At 40.7% G+C, this 25945-nt stretch overlaps 1 long non-coding RNA gene across 1 annotated transcript; it reads left to right on the top strand.

Annotated features, from left to right (window-relative positions):
* LOC140687666 (uncharacterized) lies at window positions 1-25945 on the top strand. Its single transcript, XR_012062086.1, has 3 exons — window positions 1-65; window positions 1140-1217; window positions 25432-25945. It is a non-coding gene; the product is annotated as an uncharacterized lncRNA (long non-coding RNA).

Raw genomic sequence — 25945 nt, 5'->3', positions numbered from 1 at the left:
ACCGTGTCCTGCCCTGCGGCTGCCGCACGCGATGGGGTGCCGCTCCAGGATCCTCCTTCAGACACGTAAGATATCCCCATTTATTAAACCACTGACGTCTCTGATGCTCCCTCCTGGCTCTTCCTTCCGCCTCAAGACCGGGCAACTACAACACTTGCGAGCCTGCAGGGTGCAGACCAACATCCCCCCCCCCCCGTGTTATTTCTACCCATTTTCCTGCTAGACTCAAAGTTTCTTGCCTTTGCAGCTATGTGTGTGTCTTTACCGAAGCAAATGCCAGTTGGATGTATTTAGAAATAGGTAATTTTTAGTTGAATTCTAGAATCATAGGCTTCAGGTTCCACAGTTTTTTCCAATAGGCCTTGGACCTAATATTTGACAATGTGTATTCCTGCCTGTAAGAGGGGTTCAAGGCGGGGTAGGAAAGATACTTACTTCTACTCTGTTCCTGAAGTCTCAAGAGATATGAAGGATCAAAAGCGGTGCACTCCTTTTACGCCTGCAATTGGGAGGGGGAGTTGTGATTAGGTCATAGGAGAAGCCTGGGGGCCAAAGATAATTAGCAGAGGATCAGACCTTGGAGAGGCAACTGGGGTAACCCCCAGAGAGAGCCCACGCTAGGATGCTTTCGAGGGATGAGTTAAGGTTTATTAATGCCAGTCATTAATTGATTTATTAATGCCACTCAATAATTAATCATCCCCCAAATTTAGGTGAGTAGTTCTCAACCTGGATCCCACATTGGAATCCTGACGCCTAGGCTACAGTTGGGCCAATTGAGTAAAAGCCTCTGGGGGTGGAACCCAGGTGTTAGTCTTTAAAACTGTCTCCAGCTGATTCCAAAGTGCAGCCGATAATTGAGAACCACTGATGTAGGCAGTTTGGAGAAAGATTGAGAAGATCAGGACATGTTTTTTCAAGCGTTATTAGGTGAATTTCAGAACTCAAGAGTCGGAAGGTGGAAGTATTGATCATCTTCAAGGGATAGTGTCCAGGTCCAGGTGAGACCTAGCAAGCCCCTTGGAGCGGCAGGTAACAAAACATCAAGCAGGGGGCAGGAATGTCTCGGCCGTTTAGGTTGTTTAAACGAAGGAGGTGTTCAGCAGACCCAGAATTTATTGGCTTCCTCTCTCCCTCAGGATGTGCCTATCACATAATTCAGAATATGGAGGATGGAGGGGAATCTGGAGGAATCCTACAGAATGGGAAAAGTTAAGGTAATGAAGACGCCGTGATTCAGAAGGGTCTTTTTTTTTTTTTTAACTGAAGTACAGTTGATTTACAATGTTCTGTTTGTTTCTGGTGCACAGCAAAGTGATTCAGTTACACATAACTTTATATATTCTTTTTCATATTCTGTTTCATTATAGTTTATTATAGGATATGAATCTGTTTTATATATAATAATGTGTATCTGTTAATCCCAAACTCATAATTTATCCCTCCTCCCCTTTCCCCTTTGGTAACCATATGTTTGTTTTCTATGTCTGTGTCTGTTTCTGTTTTGTAGAGAAGTTCACTTGTGTCTTTTTTTTTGTTGATTCCACATGTAAGTGATATCATGTGATATTTGTCTTTCTCGCTCTGATTTGCTTAGTATGATAATTCCGAGGTCCATGCACGTTGCTGCCAATGGCATTGTTTCTTTTTATGGCTGAATAGTAGTCCACTGTACATATATATCAAATTTTCTGTATCCCGTCACCTGGAAATGGACATTTAGGTTGTTTTCGTGTCTTGACTATTATAAATAGTGTTGCTTGGAGCATTGGGGTGCATGTTATCTTTTCAAATTGGAGTTTCCTCTGAATATATGCCCAGGAGAGGAATCCCTGGATTATAAAGTATCTCTATTTTTAGTTTTTTAAGGAATCTCCATACTGTTTTCCATAGTAGCTGCACCAAAGTACATTGCCACCAACAGTGTAGGAGGGTTCCCTTTTCTCCACACTCTCTCCAGCATTTATCATTTGTAGACATTTTAATGAAGGCCATTCTGACTAGTATGAGGTGATACCTCATTGTAGTTTTGATTTGCATTTCTCTAATAATTAGCGATATTGAGCATTTTTTTCATGAGCCTGTAGGCTATCTGTATGTCTTCTTTGGAGAACTGTCAATTTAGGTCTCCTGCACATTTTTTGATTGCGTGGTTTGCTTTTTTTGCTATTGAGACGTATGAGCTGTTTGTATATTTTGGAAATTAAGCTCTTGTCAGTTGCATTGTTTGCAAATATTTTCTCCCATTCTGTAGGTCTTTTCGTTTTGTTTGTGGTTTCCTTTGGTATGCAAAAGCTTAAAAGTTTAATTAGGGCTCATTTTGTTTATTTTTGCGTTTTTTTCTGTTGACTTGGTAGACTTCCCTAAGAAACACTGGTATAGTTTAAGAGTATTTTGTCTATGTTCTCTTCTAGAAAGTTTATGACGTCCTATCCTACATTTAAGTCTTTAAGCCATTATGAGTTGATTTTTGTGTATGGTGTAAGGGAGTGTTCTAGCTCCATTGATTTGCATGTGCTGTCCAGTTTTCCCAACACCACTTGCTAAAGAGACTGTCTTTTCTCTATTATATATTCTTGCCTCCTTTGTTGGTGATTAATTGACCATAAGTCTCTGGGTTCATTTCTGGGCTCTCTGTTCCATTCCATTGGTCCATACGCCTGCTTTTGGGCCAATACCACGCTGTTTTGGTTACTGTAGCTCTGTGGTATTGAAGAGTTTTGCTCTCTGGAATCTGGGAGGGTTATTCCTCCAGCTTCATTTGTTCTTACTGCTTTGGCAATTGTGGGTCTTTTGTGCTTCCATATAAATTTTAGGATTATTTATTCTGGTTCTGTGAAAAATGTCCTGGGTAATTTTATAGGGATTGCATTAAATCTGTGAATTGTTTTGGGTAGTATGGCCATTTTAGCTATCAATTCTTCCAATCCAAGAGCATGGATCTCTTTCCACTTCTTTAAATCATACTCAGTTTCCTTAAGCAATGTTTTATGATTCTCTGTGTGAAAGTCTTTCATCTTCTTGGTCAGGTTTATTCCTGAAGTATCTTATTTTTTATATGATTTTAAAAGGGATTTTTTTTTACTTTCCTTTTCTGATATTTCATTATTAGTGTAAAGAAATGCAACAGATTTCTGTATGTTAATCTTGTATTCTGCTACCTTGCCAAATTCTTTTATCACTTTTAGTAGTTTTTGTGGGGTCTTTAGGGTTTTCTATATATAGTATTATGTCATCTGCATATAATGACCATTTAAACTCTTCCTTTCCAATTTGGATCTCTTGTTCCCTGTCTGAGTGCTGTGGCTAGGACTTCCAATACTATGTTGAATGGAAGTGGTGAAATTGGGCATCCTTGTCTTGTCCCAGATTTGAGGGAGAAGGCTTCCAACTCTTCATCGTTTGAGTGTTATGTTGGCTGTGAGTTTGTCTTAAGTAGCTTTTATTCTGTTGAGATATGCCCCTGTGTACCCACTTTGGTAAGGGTTTTTATCATGAATGGATGTTGAATTTTGTTAAATGCGTTTTCTATATCTACTGGGATGATCATGTGATTTTTGTCATTTGTTGTTGTTGTTGATATGGTATATCATGTTGATTTGCATATAGAGCCATCCTTGTGTCCCTGGGATGACTGCAACTTGATTGTGGTGTATAGTATGATTTTTTTTTATGTGTTATTGGATTCAGTTTGCCAATATTTTGTTGAGAATGTTTGCATCTATGTTCATCAAAGATATTAGCTTGTAATTTTCTTTTTTAGTATTGTCTTTGTCTGGTTTTGGTATCTGGGTGATGGTGGCTTCACAGAATAAGTTTGGAGGTTTTCTCTCCTCTTCAGTCTTTTGAAAGAGTTTGAGAAGGATCCGCATAAGTTCTTTTTTGTGTGTTTGGTAAAATTACCCAGTGAAGTCACCTGGTCCTGGACTTTAGTTTTCAGGGAGGTTTTGTTTTTGTTTTAATTACAGATTCATTTTACTTCTAGTGATCAGTCTGTTGAAATTATCTATTTCTTCTTCAGTTTTGGTGGGCGGTATATTTCTAGAAATGTGCCCATTTCTTCCAGATTGTCGCATTTGTTGGCACGTAATTGTCCACGGTACTCTTTAGGCTTTTCGTATTTCTTCGATATCGGTTGTTATTTCTTTAATTTTATTTCTTATTTCGTCTTTTGGGTCCTCTCTCTTTTCTGCTTGGTGAGCCTGGACAGAGGTTTGTCAATTTTGTTTACTCTCAGGGAACCAGCTCTTGGGTGTTCTTTGAATCTTTTTCTGTTGCTTTTTTAATCTGTATCTTTTAATTTCCTCTCTGATATTTTTTTCCCAACCTACTCCTGACTTTAGGATTTGTTTTTATTTTTCTAATTCTTTTAGGTGGTAGGTTAGGTTGTCTATTTGAGGTTTTTGGGGGGGGTGGTTTGGGGTTTTTTTTGAGGAAGTCTTGTATCACTATGAACTTCCCTCTCAGAACTGTTTTTGCTGCATCCCATAGATTTTGTATGGTTTTGTTTTCATTGTAGTTTGTCTCAAGGTGTTTTTTAAGTTCCCTAGATTTCATTGTGATGCATTGGTTTTTGAGTAGCATGTTGTTTAGTCTCCATGTAATCGGTTTTTTCTCCTTTCACATTCTGTGGTTGATTTCTAGTTTCATGCTGTTGTGGTCAAAAATGTGCTTGAAATAATTTCTGTCCTCTTAAATTTGTTGAGGATTGTTTTGTGTCCTATGTTATATATCCTAGAGAATGTTCCATGTGCACTTGAACAAAAATGTATATTCTGGGTTTTTTTTTTAATGCAATGTCCTGAAAATATCAATTAAGTCTAATTATTCTATTGTGTCATTTAGTATCTCTGTTGCCATATTGATTTTCCATCTGTCCATTGATGAAGAGCAATGTTAAAGTCTTTTATTGTTATTGTATTCCCACCCAGTTCTCCCTTTATGTCTGTTAGTATTTCTTTTATGTATTTAAGTGCTCCTCTATTGGATGCATGTATGTCAACGAGTGTAATATCCTCATTTTGCTCCTTTGATCATTGTATAGTGTCCTCCTTTATCTTTCTTTACAGCCTTTGTTTTACAGTCTGTTTTGTCTAATATGAGTATTGCTACCCCGGCTTTCTTGTCATTTCCATTTGCATGAAAGATCTTTTTCTGTCCTCTAATCTATGTGTGTCCTTCGCCTTAAAGTGGATCTTTTGGAGGCAGCATATTGTAGGCTCTTGTTTTTGTATCTAATCTGCCACTGTTTTTTTTATTGAAGCCTTTAGTCCATTGATATTTATGGTAATTATTAATAGATGTGTATTTATTGCCATTTTAAAGCTTATTTTCCAGTTGACTTTATATTTCTTTGTTGTTACTTTCTTTTTCTTTTGTTTTTCTGTTTGTGATTTGATGATTTTCTTTTGTATTATGCTTGAGTTATCTTCTTTTTGGCTTACTTCAATCTATTATATGTTTTTGACTTGTGGTTAACCTGTTTTTCAAGTAACTTTGCCCCATACTATATCTACTTGCTTTAGACCGGTAGTCACATAGGTTCAAATATATTCTTTAAAAAGATCTACGTTCTTACCCTCTCCTCCACACTTTATGATTTTGATGTCCTTTTTTACATCTTCATGTTTATCCCCTTGCTGTTCATTGTAGTTACTGCTTTCACAAAATTTTTGTGATTTTTTAAAAAAAATTCTATATTGTCTTATTTAAGTGCTTTACTTTCCAGTTGTGATTTTCTCTTCCCTGTAGATTCTTGCTTCTTTTCTATTTAGGGAAGACTATCCAATATTTTTTAGAATCAGTTTTTAGGATGGGATAGACTTTGAGGATAGGTTTTATAGGACAGGATTTTTTATGATAGTTTTAGACCTTTCAGCATTTTTTAGGATAGGTTTGCTGTATTATTTTAGTTTTTGCTTGCCTAAGAAATGGTTTATCTCTTCTATTCTAAATGATACTCTTGCTGGGCAGAGAATCTTAGGTTGCATGTTTTCTCTTTTAGGACTTTGTAGATCCTGCCACTCCCCTCTGACCTGCAACATTTCTGTAGAGAAATTAGCTGATAGCCTTATGGGGGTTCTCTTGTAACTAACTCTTTTTCTCTTGTTTCCTGTAGAATCCTCTCCTTAACTTTTACCATTTTAATTATAATGTCTTGGTATAGACATTGTTTGGGACCCTCTGTGTTTCCTGTGCCTCGATATCTGTTTCCTTTGTTAGGTTTGGGAAGATTTTGGTCATAATTTCTCCAAAAACGTTTTCAGTCCTCTTTTCTCCTTCTCCTTCTAGGATTCCTATTATGTGTCGATTGACTCACTTTATATTGTCCCATAAATCTTGTATATGCCTTTTGTTGTTTGCATTTTTCTTTCTGTCTGCTCTTTTGATTGTGTGATTTCCATCACTCTCTCTTCCAGATCACTTATGCATTCTTCTGCATTATTTACTTTGTTGTTCATTGCCTTTAGTTAGGCTTTTGTCTCAGCAAATGAGTTTTCTAATTTTGTCTCCTCCTTATAGTTTCTACTTCCTTAGTACAGTCATCTGCATTTCTATTGATAACTTTAAACATTTTTTTCTTCAGTATTTTCATTACCTCCTTTTGAACTTGGGGTCTGGTAGACTGCACAGATCTGTTTCATTGTTTGTTCTTTCCTGGGATTTCTCTGTTCTTTTAATTGGAAGTGGTTGCTCTGCTTCCTTATATTTCTCTGACTCCATAAATTTAAGAGAAACAGTTTCTACTGTCTTCTTGGTGACCTGTTTTTATGTGGGAGCATCTGTGTGTAGCCTGCGTGAGTCTAGTATTTTTGTTGTGAGGGCTGTTTTTAGTATGGACGGCTGCCACGTCTTTCCCCTGTGTGTGCTGGGTGTTATCCCCGTGATGGGGGCGTGATTGGTGTTGTGGTGACCAGAGCATGCACTGGATGTTGAGTGGGGCCTCCCCTTTGCTCTGCGATTCTCTCAGCCCTGGCAGGGGCAGGGTCTGCTCCCCAGTTGTTGGAGCAGAAGCCCCCAGATCTGTTTCTGAGGTGCAGTGTGAGGTGTGCAGGGCAGGAGTGCTCCCACTGGGAGAGGAGCCACTGAGCATCCCTCAGTAGAAACTGTCCACTGGGAAGGGCTCTGTGGGTTGCCCATCACCCGCTGTGTGTGCTCTCAAAGTGCACTGCTGTTGACATTGCCCTTGACCCCGCCTCAGCTGTGGGGCTGCAGGCAATCAGACCGGATGTCCCTTGGGCACTGTTCCCACAGACCTGCCGGTGCAGATCTGCTGTAGCTGGGCACCCGGACACACCATGGGGGCTACTGAGTCTGCCGAGACCCCAGCCCCACCCCCATGTGCATGTAGCTGCTAATGTCAGGGCCACCCTAGCCCCGGGAGTGCTAGTCACCTGCTCGGATGTCCCACAGGCACTGAGCTTACAAATCCACTGGTGGTTTAAATCCGCCAATGCTGCCAGGATGCAGTTCAGACTTCAGCCCTGCTTCTGAAGCCATGTGGGCCCTGGGGATGGGCTCTGATTTCAGCCCATCTCTGCATGGGGGCCACCCATGGGGTCTGTGGGCTCCCAGAGCTCTCAGAGGCAGGGCCACACCTGCTGTGAGCACACCAAGAATGAGGCTGTTATGATGTGGGCTGCCTCTCCCTTTGTGCATGCATGAGCAATGGGGCTTCTCTGGTGGACCCGGGCTCCATCCTGCATACTCCTCCAGTTGTGGCTCAGACCACACCCCAGCCCCTTTGTGCTGTCTCTGCACAGCCAGCTCCAATATTATCCTTAAGCATGTTTGCTGAAGCCCAGGTTTCAGCACCCAGCCATGATGCACACCAGCAGGTACACGTCTCTGGCTAGGGATCTTCTGTGCCGGTCTCGCTCTGTTCTGCCTGGCGCAGACTGGCTGCTCTGAGCCTTCTCTGAGCCTCTGAAGCTCCCTGGCTGATCTGCCCGCTGGTGAAGGGGGTTGCCAGGGTAAGGGAAACTTTCCTCTTTCATAGCTTCCTCCTCGGGGCAAAGATCCCATCCTGATTCCTTTTTTTTTTTTCTTCCTTCCATTCTATCTGGATACATGGTAGTCTTTCTTGCAGCTCTAGTTGTATGAGATCTGCCTGCATTCTGTAGAATCAGTTAGAATTCTGTGACAATTATTCCACATGTAGATGTATTTATGATGTATTTGTGGGAGGAGCTAAGCTCTGCATCCTTCTTTTCTGCCATCTTTATCTGTCCCTCCTCAGCAGTGTCTTTACAGCCAGTAAAGTGGGGCAAGAACTAACCTTAGAAGTAGAAGAAGATTGTAAACATTCAGCTGAAAGGAGTAGGGAAATAAAATATTATGGAATATCGCAAAGAAGGGGGCCAAAGTATTTCTGTTGCCACTAAGCTGGTAAGTTATTCAAGGCCTGGAATAGTCAGAAGCTGGGACAAAATGGCCAACAGGTGCATGAAAAGATGCTCAAGATCACTAACCATGAGGGAAATGCAAGTCAAAACTGCAGTGAGATATCACCACACATCCATTAGGATGGCTACTATCAAAAGCAAAACACAAAACAGAAAATAACAAATGTTGGCAGGAACGTGGAGAAATTGTAATCCGAGGGCACTGCAGATGGGAATGAAAAGGTACAGTCACTACAGAAAGGAGTATGGAGTTTTCTTCAAAAACTTAAAAAGAGAACTACCATATGACCCAGCAGTTCTGTGCATTGACTCAAAAGGAACTGAGGATATTTTGGAGAGATGCATACATCTCTGTTTATAGTGGCATAATTCACAGTAGTCAAAAAATGGAAGCAGCCCAAATGCTCATTGATGGATGAATTGATATACAAAACATGGTCTATACATACAGTGGAATATTATTCAGCCCCGAAAAAGAAGGAATTTCTGACACAAGCTACAGTAATGAATAAGCCTGAAGGATGTTATGCTAAGTGAAGCAAGCTAGTCCCCAAAAGTCAAATACTGTGTGATTCCACTTATATGAGGAATCTAGAGTAGGCATACTCATAAAAGCACAGGAGAATGGAGATTGCAAGGGCTTGCGGGAAGGGAGAAATAGGGAATTGTTGGTTAATGAGTACAGAATTTGAGTTTTGCAATATGAAGAGACTTCTGGAGATTGGTTGCCCAACAATGTGATTATAATTAACACTACTGAGCTATATACATAACAGAATTTACCATTTTAACCATTTTTATGTGTATTTTGTCACATTAAATATGTGTGTGTATACATATGTATAAAACCAGATATTTTTATGTAAAAAAGGAAAAGTATAGTACAGTTAATATAAAATTAAATTTTGGAGTTAAGGGGAGTAAAAGTTAGCATAATCTCCTTCATGCATTGGTTTATTTGTGTGTGTGTATATATTTATACATATATACACACACACAAGCAAGCTCAGGTCAAGAACCTTTGGAAGAAGAAATAGGAAACTAGTAAAATGGGATGGAATGCTGCGGAACTGAGACTTCTTGTGTGCATCTTTTTATAGTGTTAACTTTTGAATCATGTAAATACATTTCCCACTAAAAATAAGATGTTAACAAAACTAAGAAACAGCAAAGCTGAGGACAGAGGAGAGCTGGTGGAGCAAAGGCTGGTCCTCCCAGACCCCTTGGGAACCAGGATTGAATGGGCTCTTCAACAGTGGCTCCTCACTAAGTGTCAGCTGAGACAGATGTGAGATTAGAGGGAAACTCTCCTAGGAGATGAGGTGTGAAGGTCTGAGAATTCCAGAGCAGGAGGCAGTGGCTCCTGCAGGGGACCACAGAGGCCCAGCGTCCTGCTGAGGATGGAGGAATTCAGAGGATGGGGGACTGGAAATGTTGCAGATTTGCAAGATGTAAACGTGGAAACAGTAGTCCCAGGAGGGAGTGAAGCTCCTGTCAGCTGGTGGAGCAGGGAACGTGGGACTCAAAGGGGAAAGAGCAAAGAAGTTGCAAATATTGGGCTAGATTCAAAGCAGAAGAATCCTGGAGTGTCTCCGATCCCCCCTGCAAGAGGGATGAGTGTGTGTAGGGGCCCTCTCCCCGCAACATGGAAGTGCGTGTCCCCGCCTGACATCTCCATGGACCAGCTCTCTCCGTGGCCATTCAGGCTGTGAGCTCACCCTGGCTTCCAGCTCAGCTGAACTGCATCCCGATGGGTGTGACGCCCGGAACACCTGCTCTCCCGTGTCGCCCTCCCCTCCGCCCGCAGGCAGTGCCGAGTCACCACCTGGGTCTTTGGCTGGCAGAGCAACAGGGTCCAATGAGGGGAATATTCTTTATCCTGGAAAACTGCTCCAGGGTAGCCCACTTTCTTGTTGGAGACGTTTCCAGAAGCTGCGTTGCTAAGGCACCTGCCCTTAAGGCGCTGACACAGCCCGCTGGGCGGCAGGGTACCAGGTGGGCGGCCGCCGCGTCCGGCCCGCGCTGTGCGCGGTCGGACTCTCGCACGCCTGCCGGACAGCTAAGGAGGAATGAAATGCGCTCTCATAACTCTTACCTTTGAGTAAGTTACCCATTCATACTCCTCTGATGTGAATTGTATTCTCACGTATGTTTAGAACGTGTTATCCTTTATATTACGTTATCCTTATGTAATATGCTGTTATATTTCCCCCAGTCTGTCTTTGACTTGGGGACAATTTTTGATGGACACTTATCCTTTTTCCCTTCATGGCGTTAGGTGTCTTGCTTAGGAAAGCCTTCCCCACTCTAAAAGTCTATTTTTTAATTCTCTCCTGTATTGTCAGACTTCTTCAGTTTCCCTCTGCATAGGGAACATTAGTCTCATTGTAAGGGAAAGTAGGTCTCTACCAGTTAAAATAAGGAAAACATTTCACAAAGTTGGGTATTTTCTTGTTTATTGGGTCCCCAAAGCCACCGTGGCTGTGGCCTCAGGTTCTCCCGGGGGCGCTGTCATTTTCCTCATCGCTGTAACCTCAGAATACATCTCTAGCAACATCCCTTCCACCAAGTATGTGCACAGCTGGATTTTCATGCCCTGGGCAGCCTGCGCTCTGTCCCGACACCCAGCCGGAGGCTGTTTTTGCAGCCTTAACAACAGTCTCCAGTCAACAGATCACACCGCCTGGGAGAACCGAACCCAAAAGGGACCTCAGCTGAACTCTGGTTGTTTGTCAGCTATCAACAGGGAGTGACTTCAGGATTTCACGTGACAAGTCGTTAAAACCATGCGCTGTACGACCTCCTTTAAGGAAGACGCCTCCTTAAGTGCTTTATTCGGAAACATTAAGAAATGTTTCCAAAGCAGTGGATTCATCGACTTCAAAACAGGGCCAACTTTTAACTTCTCTTCTTATGTGATTTAGAGGCCCTGCCAGAATTTACTTCCCCTGATCCCCATCTGTGGGAAGGGTTCTTCCTATGCCGTATTCTTTTAGGAGCAAAACAGAAAAATACAGGGGACAGGCTGCATCTTGGTGGTGAAAATTCCAGAACTGCTGGTAGGAACACCATCCTGTCAATAAACAGGTTCCCAAGCATCTCCCACCAGTTCAAGAAACATTCGTAAGGAGCAAACTGCTGTTCTCTTTTGCACTCTCCACTGTCCCCTGTACCTCCTACGGGCTGGAGAGCTGTTGGGTTGATCCTTCTAAAGGAGCAAGAAACAAAGAAAATGGAAAGAGCATGAAAAGCCACTGTGCCTTTAAGTTATAAACTGTAGTCAGTTGTTTCCCACCCACGCCCCCCCCACCTCCCACTGCCCGCCCACGTGTAGCAGAGCTCTGACTCGGAGGAGGCACCCACGAAGATGATGAAACCCAGACCCTGCGCTCCTCCGTACAATCCCAGCTCTCCTCCCTGACTCTCGGACCCTCAATACCACACCTCCGTGTGATCTTTGTGTTTTTTTTCATCACCAGCACCTGGTGATAAAAACAACCGTTTCCGAATAGGTAGCCAGATTTAGCAGGTAAGATGACAGGATTAAGTTTGAATTCTAGATACACAGTGAATAATATTTAGTATAAGAAATGTCTTATGGAATGTTTGGGACTGACTGATACTAAAATTTTTCACCACTTACTCAGATTTTGCTGGTGTCCTGTATTTTATCTGGTAATTCTACTTCCAAGGCAGCCCCCTTAGGAAAGCTGTGATGGATAAAAAGTCCTTTCTCATGATGAAATAAAGATCTGTCGCCTACTCACTGGTGGTCCTTTAGAATGTTATTGGCCCAGTTAAATAATTTGGCGCAGTTAGAGGGCCATAATTCCACAGCTCTTTTTTTTTTTTTATTGAAGTATAGTTGATTTACAGTATTGTGTTAGTTTCTGGTATACAGCATAGTGATTCAGTTATACATATATATTCCTTTTTTTATTCTTTTTCATTATAGGTTATTACAAGATATTGAAAATAGTTCCCTGTGCTGTACCGTAGGACCTTGTTATGTATCTGTTTTATGTATAGTAGTTTGTATCTGCTATTCCCAAACTCCTAATTTATCCCTCCCACTTCCTTTCCACTTTGGTAACCATCAGTTTGTTTTCTATGTCTGTGAGTCTGTTTCTGTTTGGTAAATAAATTCACTTGTGCCATTTTTTAGATTCCACATTTAAGTGATCTCATATGATACTTGTCTTTCTCTGTCTGAGTTAACTTCACTTAGTGTGATCATCTCCAGGTCCATCCATGTTGCTGCAAATGGCATTATTTCATTCCTTCTTGTGGCTGAGTAGTATTTCATTGTATACATACACCACATCTTCATTATCCATTTATCTGTCAGTGGACAGTTAGGTTGCTTCCATGTCTTGGCTATTGTAAATAATGCTACTATAAACATTGGGGTGCATATGTCTTTTCAGATTAGTTTTCTCTAGCTATATGCCCAGAAGTGGGATTGCTGGATCATAGGGTAAGTCTGTTTTTAATTTTTTTTTAAGGAATCTCCATACTGTTTTTCATAGTGGCTGCACTAAATTACATTCCTACCAGCAGTGTAGGTGGGTTCCCTTTTCTCCAGCATTTATCATTTGTGTACTTTTTAATGATGGTCATTCTGACTGGTGTGAGGTGATACCCCATTGTAGTTTTGTGTTTCTCTGATAATTAGTGATACCAAGCATAACTTTTCATGTGCCTCTTGGCCATCTGTGTGTCTTCACTGGAGAAATGTCTCTTTAGGTCTTCTGCCCATTTTCAGATTGGGTTATTTTTTGTTGTTGCTACTAAGTTGTACAAACTGTTTATATATTCTGGAAATCAAACCCTTGTCAGTCACATCATTTGCAAATATTTTTTCCCATTCCGTACGCTGTCATTTTGTTTTGCTTATGGTTTCCTTTCCTCTTTCAAAAGCTTATAAGTTTAATTGGGTCCCATTTGTTTATTTGTGCTTTTATTTCTGTTGCCTGGGTAGACGCCGTAGGAGAACATTGCTATAATTTATGTCAGAGAATATTTTCCCGATGTTGTCTTCTAGGAGATTTATGATGTTCTATCTTGCATTTAAGTCTTTAAGCCATTTTGAGTTTATTTTTGTGTATGGTGTGAGGGAGTGTTCTAACTTCATTGATTCACACGTGGCTGTCCAGCTTTCCCAACACCACTTTCTAAAGAAACTTGTCTTTACTCCATTGTACATTCTTGCCTCCTTCGTCAAAGAGTAATTGACCATAGGTGTGTGGGTTTATTTCTGGGCTCTCTGTTCTGTTTCATGGATCCATATGTTTGTTTTTGTGCCAATATCGTGCTTTTTGATTACTGTAGCTCTGTAGTATTGCCTGAAGTCTAGGAGGGTTGTGCCTTCATCTTTGCTCTTTTTTTTTCCATATTGCTCTGGCAATTCTGAGTCTTTTGTAATTCCATATAAATTTGGGGATTATTTGTTCTAGTTCTGTGAAAAGTATCCTGGGTAATTTGATGGGGATCACATTAAATCTGTAGATTGCTTTGGGTAATTTGGCCGTTTAAACAATATTAATTCTTCAAATCTAAGAGCATCTTTCTATTTCTGTAAACTGTCTCCAGTTTCCTTTATCAATGTTTGATAGTCGCAATTCCATATTCTGAATAATGTTAACAGAAACCTAGAAAAGACTGTCTTCACAAGGATAAACTACTCAGATTGCTGCTCCCCCTTTCTTGGGGGATGGGGAGGGATATCAGAGAAATGGTTAGAGGATCTTTACCCACTGATTACTCTTAGATACATTCTGTGTCTAGGCATCATGAAGTCAGATTCCTAAATCTGTCGTTTTGAAGTATAAAGAGCCTTCCTGTGATATTCAGAGGTTTTAATAGTTATTTCTCAAATACAGTGAGTGTAACCTTGAGAGTATACGTGAGAGAATTAATGTTAGTTGTTGGAAAATGATTTGTCAGTCCACTTAAAAGCTTAAGAGAATTTTTTCATCAGATTTGTCATAAGTAACCTGTTAACTGTGGTTAACTTGTTATAATTAAAGCTAACTTGTTATCCTTAAAGTAAGCAGTATCCAAGCTGTATCATTTCTTTTGCAAAAAATGAATTTCCTTGGAATAATTAACTTGCAGGCACTTACGTTAAAACATAAGATAAAGTCTTACTCTTCTGTATTCTTGCGTCCATTCCCGATATGGTTCTGAGCTGTACCCTGCCGGAAGTGCCCGGGTGCCCACACCTTACAATGGTGAGGTACCGCAGTGAAGCAGGACTTTCTCCAACTCCTCCATGCTGGGCACTACATTTCTATTAAGGCAGTTCAAGGTCATTTACACGTCTACCATTGAGCAGTCAGTCAACTTACTTTTTTTTCTTATATGCTGTAGATAAAGTTTATCTTATATCCTATCATTGGCTTTCTCATTCCCATTTATAAAACCCAATCTTTGCTTTTACCTGTAGGTTGTCAATCTTGCATGCGCAGATTGCTTTTGCACTCCTCTAAAGCTTCACCTGCCTTTTATTTGTTTTTAAATACTCCATGATATAGACACTCAAAAGCTTTGAGATAGATGATTGAGGATTCTTGGGTTGGATTAAAAACAAAGAGACCCCCCCAAGTGCATGGCGTGTATATATGGGAGTGTGTGGGGAGGGTTCTTACCAGAAATTGTTTGGTCACCACCACTCAGGTCAGTTACCAGACAACGTGGGTGACCAGCTGATCAATCACTCCAGTGCATCTATTTCGCAGGGAGGCCATGACTGGAGGGTAACTGACAAAGATAACGGGTCTTTGCAGTATTCTAGCTCCGTAGAAAAGTAGATAAGATTTACTTTGCATTGTCAAATCTGTGTTCTAGAATGTGTACTAGAATCAGGTGGTGGTTCTTCTTTAGCATTTTTTCACAAACCTGTTGGTAGGTGCACGTGAGAAATGTTGTAGTTCTGGCATTTGCAGCCGTATATCCAGCTTGGGAGCAGTTTTCTCTCTGGCAGTAGGCAGGAAGAAGATGCTTTGCTCCAAAAGCCGTCCTTGATCTTAAGAGACCCAAGCACCACACGTCAAAGAGATAAGAGGCAACCATAAACCAAGATCACTGATTCTTGGCACAGAAAGTGGACTCCTCTGCTCACTTGGAACTATAATTCAGCCTAATCCTAAACAGCGTTTACACATGATCCTCTGAAGCCAAGGATTTCCCTGCAAAGCTGAGCATAGATCAGCTGCGTCGTTTGAATTGACTTCACGATGTTCAAGACCCACATTTCTTGTTGCTTCCCCATTGGCATCTTAAATCCTTCTGCTTTTGTCTTTCTAATATCTCCCCAGGGGTAACTCTTAAGGAAGTAATGTTTGCATAAACTAGGTGAATTCTGTTTTTTAAAATATGCACTTTATGCTACTTTTTTTTGTTGGTGGTGGTGGGGTAAGCAGAATGGGGAATATATTTTCAGGTTTTTTGTAAGTTGCTTAAGCACCCAATACCGATGAATAGGGGTGTGGCCAGGACACAAAAAATAAATCTGAAAAATAATGGCTCACACAGGTAGTGAGGTATCTACCGTGGAACAACCGTAGGCTTTGGTTCTGCCAGAACGGGACTGGTAAACAGGTTCCTCTATGTATTAACTGGTGGCTTTGGACATGTAGTTCTTAGAGCCTGGGCTTCATCAGATTCCTAAGCAGCAGTGTCAGATAACTCTGTTCTCAAAGGGTTGGATGGGAATTGAGAAAACGTGGTTCCTAGTGCAGAGACCTTCAGGAACAGCTGGCTCCAGTCATCCTTTCACTGCAATCAACAGTGTGTCAGGGAAGGGGTGGGAGGGAGTCAAGCTCTCCAAAATGGCTCCAGTACCTTTTGACTTTTCTCTAAAAAGTAATGAAAATTGGAAAACAGCTCTGCCCCTGAAAGCCAATGTATGTATATAGTATGAAAAGTGAGATCTCAATTGTTTTTTTTTCCATGGTGGATGAAGGCACTAAAGTTTATTTTTGTTAAATATAAGTTTTTCAAGGAAATACTATCTTCTTTGTACAATACACTTTGAAAGCCATTATTATTAGTAACAAAAGTCATATAAGCTAACTGAATGACATTTGCATGGTATAACACAGAAAAATACAAGAGTAAAAATTATCTATAATCAAAGAATATCCTATTCTGCTTTTTTATAGGTACATATAGACATGCAGGCACAGGCATTTATTTAAAAAAGAATTACATTGTATTTAGTATTTCATGAACTTCTTTAAAAGTCTTATATCTTTAGTGGGGAGGGTATAGCTCAAGTGGTAGAGCACATGCTTAGCGTGCACGAGGTCCTGGGTTATAAATTAACACGAATTTATAGGCAAGCTGGCTCATGGCTGCTGCAGAAATCCCCAAGTAGTATCATTTCATGATGCATACAATTTCTTGGATGAAATTTGGTTCCAAGTCCATAAAACAGTGCCTGTCAATGAGGTGTTTTCTAGGAAACGTGTTTCTCTGAAGCACTTCCTCTGAATCGGAAAGCGATCTCACCGGCACAAATCCAATGTCAAACTGCGCTGGGACACAGTACGAGGAGGGGGCCCTAGGGGTGTATTTAATCTTAGACCAAATTTACTTCCCCTACTTCACCAGGGTATGAGCCTTTAGAATGCGGGTGCTGCATATGTCGGATCCCTTGGAAGAAAATTTGAATGAGATTAACTCCAACCAGTTAGCTAACTCCTGGGAGTGCCTAGGTCAGCAGAGGAGCATTTAGGTGCCAGTGACCACAGGCACGGGTGCCCAGCCATGAGAACTAGGTGTCCCCAGTGGAGAGAATCGAATGTGTCCATGTGACAGCAGCATGGCGCCTCCAGGGTTACAGGGGGGTGGGGGGGACCTAGAGGAGGAGAACGAGGCAAGACAGCATTTAACCGAGACAGGGTGAGGTGGTTCTCCTTCGTTCCCCATCCATCCTCTCACCGTATTTGGGGAATGCTGCTCATTCGCTGCCCGGGGCCTCTCTGTTGACCCTTTTAAGGAGTCACCCATGCCCATGTGTAGTCCGATCTGTCTTTGTCCTTTCCGTGTTAGACAACGCTCCCGTGACTTGGGGTAGACAATCTTTGCTGGGATGTTTGTGTTGCTTCTTCCCAGTATTTTTTTAAATTGAAGCACAGTTGATTTACAATGTTGTGTTAGTTTCCGCTGTACAGCAAAGTGATTCAGAGATATACACACTTTTGCATTATAGGATATTATAAGATATTGAATATAGTTCCCTGTGCTCTGCAGTAGGACCTTATGTTTATTCTGTATATAGTAGTGTGTATCTGCAAATCCTAGACTCCTAATTTATCCCCCCCTCTCCTTTCCCCCGCTGGTAACTACAGTTTGGTTTCTATGTCTTTGAGTATGTTTCTGTTTTCTAAGTAAGTTTACTTGTGTCATTTTTTAAAAAAGTTCCACATATAAGTGATATCATGTCATATTTGTCTTTTTCTGACAGTATGAGAATCTTTAAGTCCATCCATGTTGTTGCAAATGGCATTGTTTTATTCTTTTTATGGCTGTGTAGTATTCCATTGTGTAAATATACCACAGCTTCTTTATCCAGTCATCTTTTGATGGGCATTTAGGCTGCTTCCATGTCTTGGCTGTTGTAAATAGCGCTGCTGTGAACATTAGGGTGCATGTATATTTTCCAATTAGAGTTTTCTCTGGATATGTGCCCAGGAGGGGGATTGCTACATCATATGATAGTCTTTTTTTTAGTTTTTTAAGGAATCTCCTTACTGTTTTCCATAGTGGCTGCACCAAATTACATTCCTACCATCAGTGTATGTGGATTCCCTTTTCTCCACACAGTCTCTGGCATTTATCATTTGTGGACTTTTTAATGATGGCCGTTCTGAATGGTATGAGGTGGTATCTCATTGTAGTTTTGATTTGTTTCTCTGAAAATTAGCAATGTTGACCCTTTCATGTGCCTGTTGGCCATCTGTATGTCGTCTTTGGAGAAATGTCTATTTAGTTCTGTGTATTTTTTTTATTGGGTTGTTTTTTTTTTGTTATTAGTTATATGAGCTGTTTATATATTATGGAAATTAAGCCCTTGTCACATTGTTTGCAAATATTTCCTCCCATTCTGTAGATTGTCTTTAGGTTGTCTTTTTGTTTTGTTCATGGTTTCCTTTACTGTGCAAAAACTTGCAAGTTTAATTAGGTTCCATTTGTTTATTTTTGCTGTTATTTCTATTGCCTTGGTAGACTGCCCTAGGGGAACATTGCTATGGTTTATGTCAGAGAATGTTTTGTCCATGTTCTCTTCTAGGGGATTTATGATGTCACTCTTTAGTAGAGTTTTGAAGAAACATTCCTCTTCCAATCTAGGTGGTGTTGAACTAGTAATTGAATTTTTGGTGTGTCATATCTCAAACCATAGGATGATGAAAGGGACTTTGAAATGTTTAAAATCAGTATCTTCATTACATAAAGAAGTTAGTGGATTAGAATACAGTTTTTCTGAGTACTATGGTAGGCGGCTGTCAAAGATGGCTCTCGCCAACCCTTCCTCCTGGTAGTCATGGCCTGTGCAACCCCCTGCCCTTAGGTGGGAGCTGGACCTGGTAATTTGCTTCTAAGGGAGAAGATGGCTGCAGTGGTAGGACATCATTTTTGTGCTGAGGTGATGACACACTGTGACTGTCACGTCAGACTCCATCACCCTCTTGGCTTTCCTAGTGTGATGAAGCAAGCCACCATATTGGAGGGGCCCATGTGGCAAGAACAGCTAGCAAGGACTGAGGCCCTTAGTCCCACAACCCATGAGGGCTGGAATCTTGACAACCAACCAACCAACCAACTAGTGAATCTGAAAGTAGACCCTGCCTCAAATGAAGTGTGATGCAGATGACTGTGGCCCCAGCTGGAACTTTGATTGCAGCCTTGCAGTAAGAGATCCTGAAGCTTGGCCTGAATTCCTGTCCACAGAAAATGTGACATTAGTTGTTTGAAATCACCCACGTTGTAGGGCAGTTGTTGTCCAGCAATGGAAGGCAATGTAAGTACCACCCCATTTCCAGTTTTAAAGAGTGAAATAACTACGGATCAATAATTTACAATGTTTTTGGCCTTTTTTAGCTTAAGTGCATACTTGGGGACACTAAAATGAAAGTACAGTATGACATCAAAAATTTAAAACAAAATAATAGTCACCTCAAAATTGATCAGATTTATTCTTAGTGAGTTGATGGGTGATTTAGCTTCCTTTTTGTACTTTTACGTATTTACTGCATTTTCTGCAATTAACAAGTATAGAGTTGTAATAATCAGAAATTGATAACACAGTGTATCAGTGAATGTATAAAATACCCCACTCCCAAAGTGAAGTCAGCGTAAATAAAAGTTCTTCACCGAATTAACTACTTTTCAAACATGGTTTGGCAAAAACCAAAGGATTCTGACATTGGTATATTAAACTGATACTTAAAAGATACAGAATATGAAAACGAACCTATGTATGTATATGCATGACTGGGAAGTTGTGCTATATACCAGGAATTGACACATTGTAACTGACTATACTTCAATTAAAAAAAAATTAAAAGATACAAATTCAGAGGTAGGTAAGAGTGAGTGAAAGAACACATGTATGAAAGTATGAACATGACTTGGACTATATTTGAGTGACAGAATCAGGACGCATGCCTAGGACCACCTTGTAAAGCCCTATAGTGAAACTGACCAAAAATGAAGCAGGAAAACTTGAAAGTACATCATTCCTTATGTGTCTTTATTACACCTTTTTTGGTTAGGTCACATCATATGTCTCCACAGCTGAAATAAATTTTTGGAAACACTGCACCGTCACATACTGAAGAGTTCAAACATTTATCTGCATACATTACTAGTGACCTTAAGCAAAATATAATATATTCCAAAGTCTAATTTGAGGAAGCCGTTCAGGATACCTATGTGGCAGCAGGAGGAATTGGGACCCTTTGGTAGCTAAGTGATGAAGCAACTTTACAGGGGAACTCATTACACATCTTGCAATGGTTGGAAGGAAAAGGGTGTTTAAATATTAGCTGCCTCGAATCAGACCATCTTACTCAGCAAACCAATTTTAGAAGGTCACTGCATTTTTGGAAGCAGATAATTTGATGAGACAATGGAAAACGAATGTAGTTTTGGAAGCCAAGTCATTTCCAGCACTCCAAAGGAAGAGTCTAAAGCTATCTCGAGATGAAGTTTGAGGCTCTGGAAAATGCAGATGTGGTGTGGTTCCTCAGAGGTCATGACCACACTGTCCTCATGAAGTCACCTTCTCAGACAGGAGCACAGAGTTCCTGGGGTAATGGTGAGGTGTACTGGGATGATTACTGGTCTCAGCATGAAAATATTTATTTACTCGGTCATTTTTAGCTATGTGAGCCTGGGCAAATAACAACCTCTCTAGCTTTGTTTAAATTTTTCATAAAATTCACATACTACTTATCTACTGTTTCAATAACTGGTTAGGAACCTCATATAAGACATATATTTGTGTGAAGAGCTTTGTAAACCAAAACTGACTTCAAAAAATCAATCTGGGCATAGTCAAGGGTACCTAAAAAAAAAAAAAAAAAGCAAAAGCTTTCCCAGGAGAAACAATTCCAAATTAATCCATGATCATTGTAACGTTTATGCTTTATATCTGAAGACATTGCTTCAAACTGAGTCTGTTCCCCTGAATTCACTGGTCAACTGTCAAGTAGGTATTTTGTGACTCACTTGTCAACCAGAACATACATCACTGACTGGTGGTTGTTGAAACAAACTTCTCGACACTAGCCATTAAAAATATAAACCATGTATGTTTTTCTACCAAGTTGGCCATTCTTTCAGAAATGTAGTCCTGATGGTAATCCATTTTCAACTCATGCCCACGGTCAGATCTGATAGGTATTTATCAACATACCACATTCCTAAGACTTAAGCCTTCATGAAAAGCCAGATTCCTGCTCTACACACACACACATCCCTCAATCTACTTAAATCTTCGATGCACAACCAATCCCAGCTGAAAGGCAGGCTCTTCACCCTGTCCCCCTCCCTAGTAGGTGACTATGACTGATTTCTCCATGGAGACTACCATAAGCACCATGAAAATTAATACAGACTCGGACCAGCCGAGACTCATTTTTAACGAAATGCTGAGGGCTCCCAAAGTTCACATTCTTGCAACCCTGAGACAATGCCCCGAGTCTGAGTCCTTCTCGGTCATACACCTGCTCCTGTGTGCTCATTATTGGAGCAGAGGAAGTAGGATTCTTGATAGCATCCTTCCATCCTGTGGGAAGATGATGGCCAAGAAGAGGTAGAAGAAAAGTGCAGAACAGTGATCACCAAAACAGGATGACATGGGAAGAAAACAAGCTGTCTGCTTATATTTTTATTTTCACTTCATCTAAGAGGAGGAGGGGGAATCAACCTCCAAGGACGTCCTGCAGACCACAGTGGTGCGCCCTGTGGTGGTACCCACAGCATCCTCTCACGGGCTGCATCCCAGGTCACAGGAGAACAGGGTGGGAAAATCAACAGCTCCCAGCTCCTCACTTGGCTCTGGGCATGTACAGTTGACTGCGCTTTGTCTACGTCATGCTCAACAAATGTATAGATTTTATCTCTTTTTAACAATCTTTATAAAATGTAGCTTCCATGGATCCCTGCAAATAAACTACAGACTTAAGGCAGCACTTAAAATGCAAGGACCAAACAAGAAAACGGAAGAATGACACTTCTAGAACAAGCCCTTCACCAGCCACGTTGTGAGTTAAACCAGGGAGGGTCTCATCAGCTTTGACCAGACTGGTGCCAAAAACTTGTCAAGACTGTTTGAAGTAAGTATATAACCCTTCAGCAATGTTGTTACAGACAAATCTCACTCTAAGATTATATTGAGCCTTGAGAAATTAGTGAAAAACATCCAATAGACACCCATTGGCAGGGTTTGCTCAGAAAACTCTTACTGATGGAAATAGGCCATCAAAGAAGTGTGGAGCCCACTGGCAGAGACGTTAGGGTCTCAGGCTGTGGGAACTAAACTTCCTGGCCCTGGGGCAAAAACAGCTCTACCTTAAGATGAATAATATTCTCAAAGAACGTTTTGTTTTGACCCGAGGATAACTTTTGGAAACTTCTGAATCTCTTTTTATTCTCATCTCCTTTGCACCCTTTCATTTCAAATGATGAGGTACCATAAAAGCGTGGGTAAACAAGTAAAAATTTCTTTGAACACATTTTGCTGTGCACAGGTTCCTCATTCAGCACATTGGCGGTAGAAGCAAGGAAGAAAGACCCTGTATTTTTGTTGTCCTTCATGCTAGCTAGTTAGTCAGCATTTCCGCAGACACCAGAATTATATAAAATCAACCAAAGCTGAACAATTTGGCAGAGTAGGTCAGATATTTTCAATAGTCATACGAACTGTGACTTGCATACACAACTCATCCACGACTCTGTTGACTTCCAAGTGGGTTTTGGTAGCCATCAAGTCAACCCCAAGGGACTCAAGGGAACTTAGTTACTAAAGGAATGAAAGATAAAGTTAGTATCCTTGCCTCCTTTGTGGGCCCCCAGAGGTAAGTTCACAGCCAGCTGGCCGCATCATCGGACACACCCTGCAGCTTGGGCACGTGTGTGTGTATGGTTGGTGACGTCAGAGCACTTTTTGACCAAAACAAGCACATGCATTTCAGAGCTTTTTGTCAAAGTAGTAAGTAACTGGACCTCATTATAATTTCCTTTGTTGCAAATATGTAAAGCAGGTTTTAAAATGATTAAAAAGCATTGTTTACTGTGGTTATCAGGGAAAGCGGGTGGGAAGGGCTAAATTTGGGAGTTTGAGAGATTTACAAATGTTAGTCACTATATAAAAAAATAGATAAAAAACCAGATTTCTTCTGTAGAGCACAGGGAACTATATTCAATATCTTGTTAACAACCTTTAATGAAAAAGAATATATGTATGTATGTGCATGACTGGGACGTGATGCTGTACACCAGAGATTGACACAGTGTAACTGACTATACTTCAGTTTAAAAAAAATTGGAAAGGAAATGACCTTTCCTCAGCCTCCCTTCCTTTCCAGTCTTATAGATCAATCCCCCACGGCCAGCAGGGCACTTCCCAAGCGCCTCCACCCTGATGTGCTGTGAAAGGAACCAGATCTGAGGTTGAGCTGGGCCCCTCTACTTTGCACTCTATTTTTTTCAAAAGAAGGTAACCCATATGTGAGAATGAGTAGTTTTAAATTTTAAGACAAAAAAGTCCATTGCAGGATTCGGCTTCCTTAATGCTGAAGAACCGTTTACTTCATTAGACAAGGAGCCTTTAGACCCAAGTGGCTCTAATGGCTTGGGGGCCTGGGAAAGCAAACCAAAATCAAATTCTGTAAATGCCTCCAGGTGACCAAATGACAGTCACAAGATATTGAATATAGTTCCCTGTGCTATACAGGATGAAATTGCTGTTTATCTATTTTATATATATTAGTATCTGCAAATATCGAACTCCCAATTTATCCCTAACCACCCTCTTCCCCACTAGTCACCATAAGTTTGTTTTCTATGTCTGTCTGTTTCTGTTTTGTAAATAAGTTCATTTGTCTTTTTTTTTTTTTTTTTAGATTCCACATATGAGTGATATCACACGGTATTTTTCTTTCTCTTTCTGGCTTACTTCACTTAGAATGACGATCTCTAGGTCCATCCATGTTGCTGCAAATGGCATTGTTCTATTATTTTTTATGGCTGAGTAGTATTCCATTGTATAAATGCACTACAGCTTCTTTATCCAGTCATCTGTCGATGGACATTTATGTGTTTCCATGTCTTGGCTATTGTAAATAGTTCTGCTGTGAACATTGGGGGTTCATGTATCTTTTTGGATTAAGATTCCTCTGGATATATGCCCAGGAGTGGGGTTGCTGGATCATGTGGTAAGTCTATTTTTAGTCTTTTGAGGAACCTCCATACTGTTTTCCATAATGGCTGCACCAAAATGCGATCCCTAGCTCTTTAATGCGGTGGGGGAGGAGGGTTCAAGCAGGCTGAGCTGAAGTCATTCCCTTCCTTCTAATTATATTTGAGGCCATTTTTATTTTTAAGAAAATTCTATCATTTGATTTTTAAATGTACGCAGGCCAGAATAACATAACTACATTAACAAAACCAGGCACTTGTCACACATCCCCTGGTTTCACCTCATGTTTCTTTAGTGATTTATTAACTTTTCCCCCTGAATATAAGAGGGCCAGGACCCTGTATAGACTTAAGATCACTAATAGTAGCTTGGCCCAAAATATGGGGGGGGCGGATAGAGCTCAGTGGTAGAGCATGCACTTAGCATGCACGAGGTCCTGGGTTCAATCCCCAGTACTGCCTTAAAAAAAAACAAAAAAACAAAAAACTAATAAATAGACCTAATGACCTTCCCCCCAAAATAAAATGTAGAATGACTGATTGATTAATGTTATTTTTATGTTATATATTATATCCCTGTTTCATGTCCCCCAAACTTAGCCTGTCAGTTACTTAAAAGATACTGTACATATAACCTTTACTTAGAACCAACAAACAGAAAGTTCACTTTAAATAATCAGGTATTGCACATGTTCCAGTGAATATGTTTTATTAAATGCATACTAGTATCTTTCTATAGTATGTGAGTATACATAATAAATTAAAATGTATATATTTATTAAATATAGATATAATACCAGAACATGATTATTTCAGATGAGAAATCAAAATAAACCCATTTTTAAGTCTCTTTTGGTCACTCCAAATTGATATTGCTCATAAAAAAATACACTGATTTTTCCCTGGGGCAGGGATGGGGTTGGGGGGGATTAATTCGATCGCAATGTAGTTAGGGGACATGTTTTATTTCATAGCTTTCTGCAAGCAAAATTGCTCCGATACAAAAATGAGTTCAATGATACGGGTGCTACTGTCCACTCAAGCAAAAGAAAACCTCACATTTATATGAGTGCACTTTATCACGATATTCTTACAGGGTAACAGGTCTAATGTCCGGGACGTCTCTGGCCTCGTGTCAAGCAACGGCACAGAAACGTGGCAAAAGTCTTGGAATCGCCTGGCGTTCGCAGGTGCTTAAAGGAACTTCTGTGAGTTCTGTGTCTGTCTGTCAGGACGGTAAGAACTGTGGTGGGTGTGTTTGTCTTTTTGCCCCCCACCTCCCATCTTTCAGTTTACACTTAAGTAAGTCATCTCGGAATATATATACATATACATGTATCCCTGTGGGTGTCTTTGGGCTTTTCAGTTTCCAGAAAAGCAAGAACGTGTCATGAGGTATCCTTAACGTCAGGCACTCGGCTGGAGTGCTGTCGGAGAGGAGGTGGACTTACCTGCAGGTGCGGTGACTGATCCTAGCATGTGCGCCACACGTTCCAGTGCAGAAATGACAGTGCGTGTCGTGAACGTGCTCCCCCCTCGCCCGGGATGCGGCTTTCTCCCCAGAACATCGGACCAAAAATTATACAGATAAAATAAAAAGACCAATACAC

Source organism: Vicugna pacos, chromosome 20, assembly GCF_048564905.1.
Source record: "Vicugna pacos chromosome 20, VicPac4, whole genome shotgun sequence".
Lineage (NCBI taxonomy): Eukaryota > Metazoa > Chordata > Mammalia > Artiodactyla > Camelidae > Vicugna > Vicugna pacos.
Note: the sequence above shows the minus strand (reverse complement) of the source record. Positions and strands in the feature narration are given on the sequence as shown.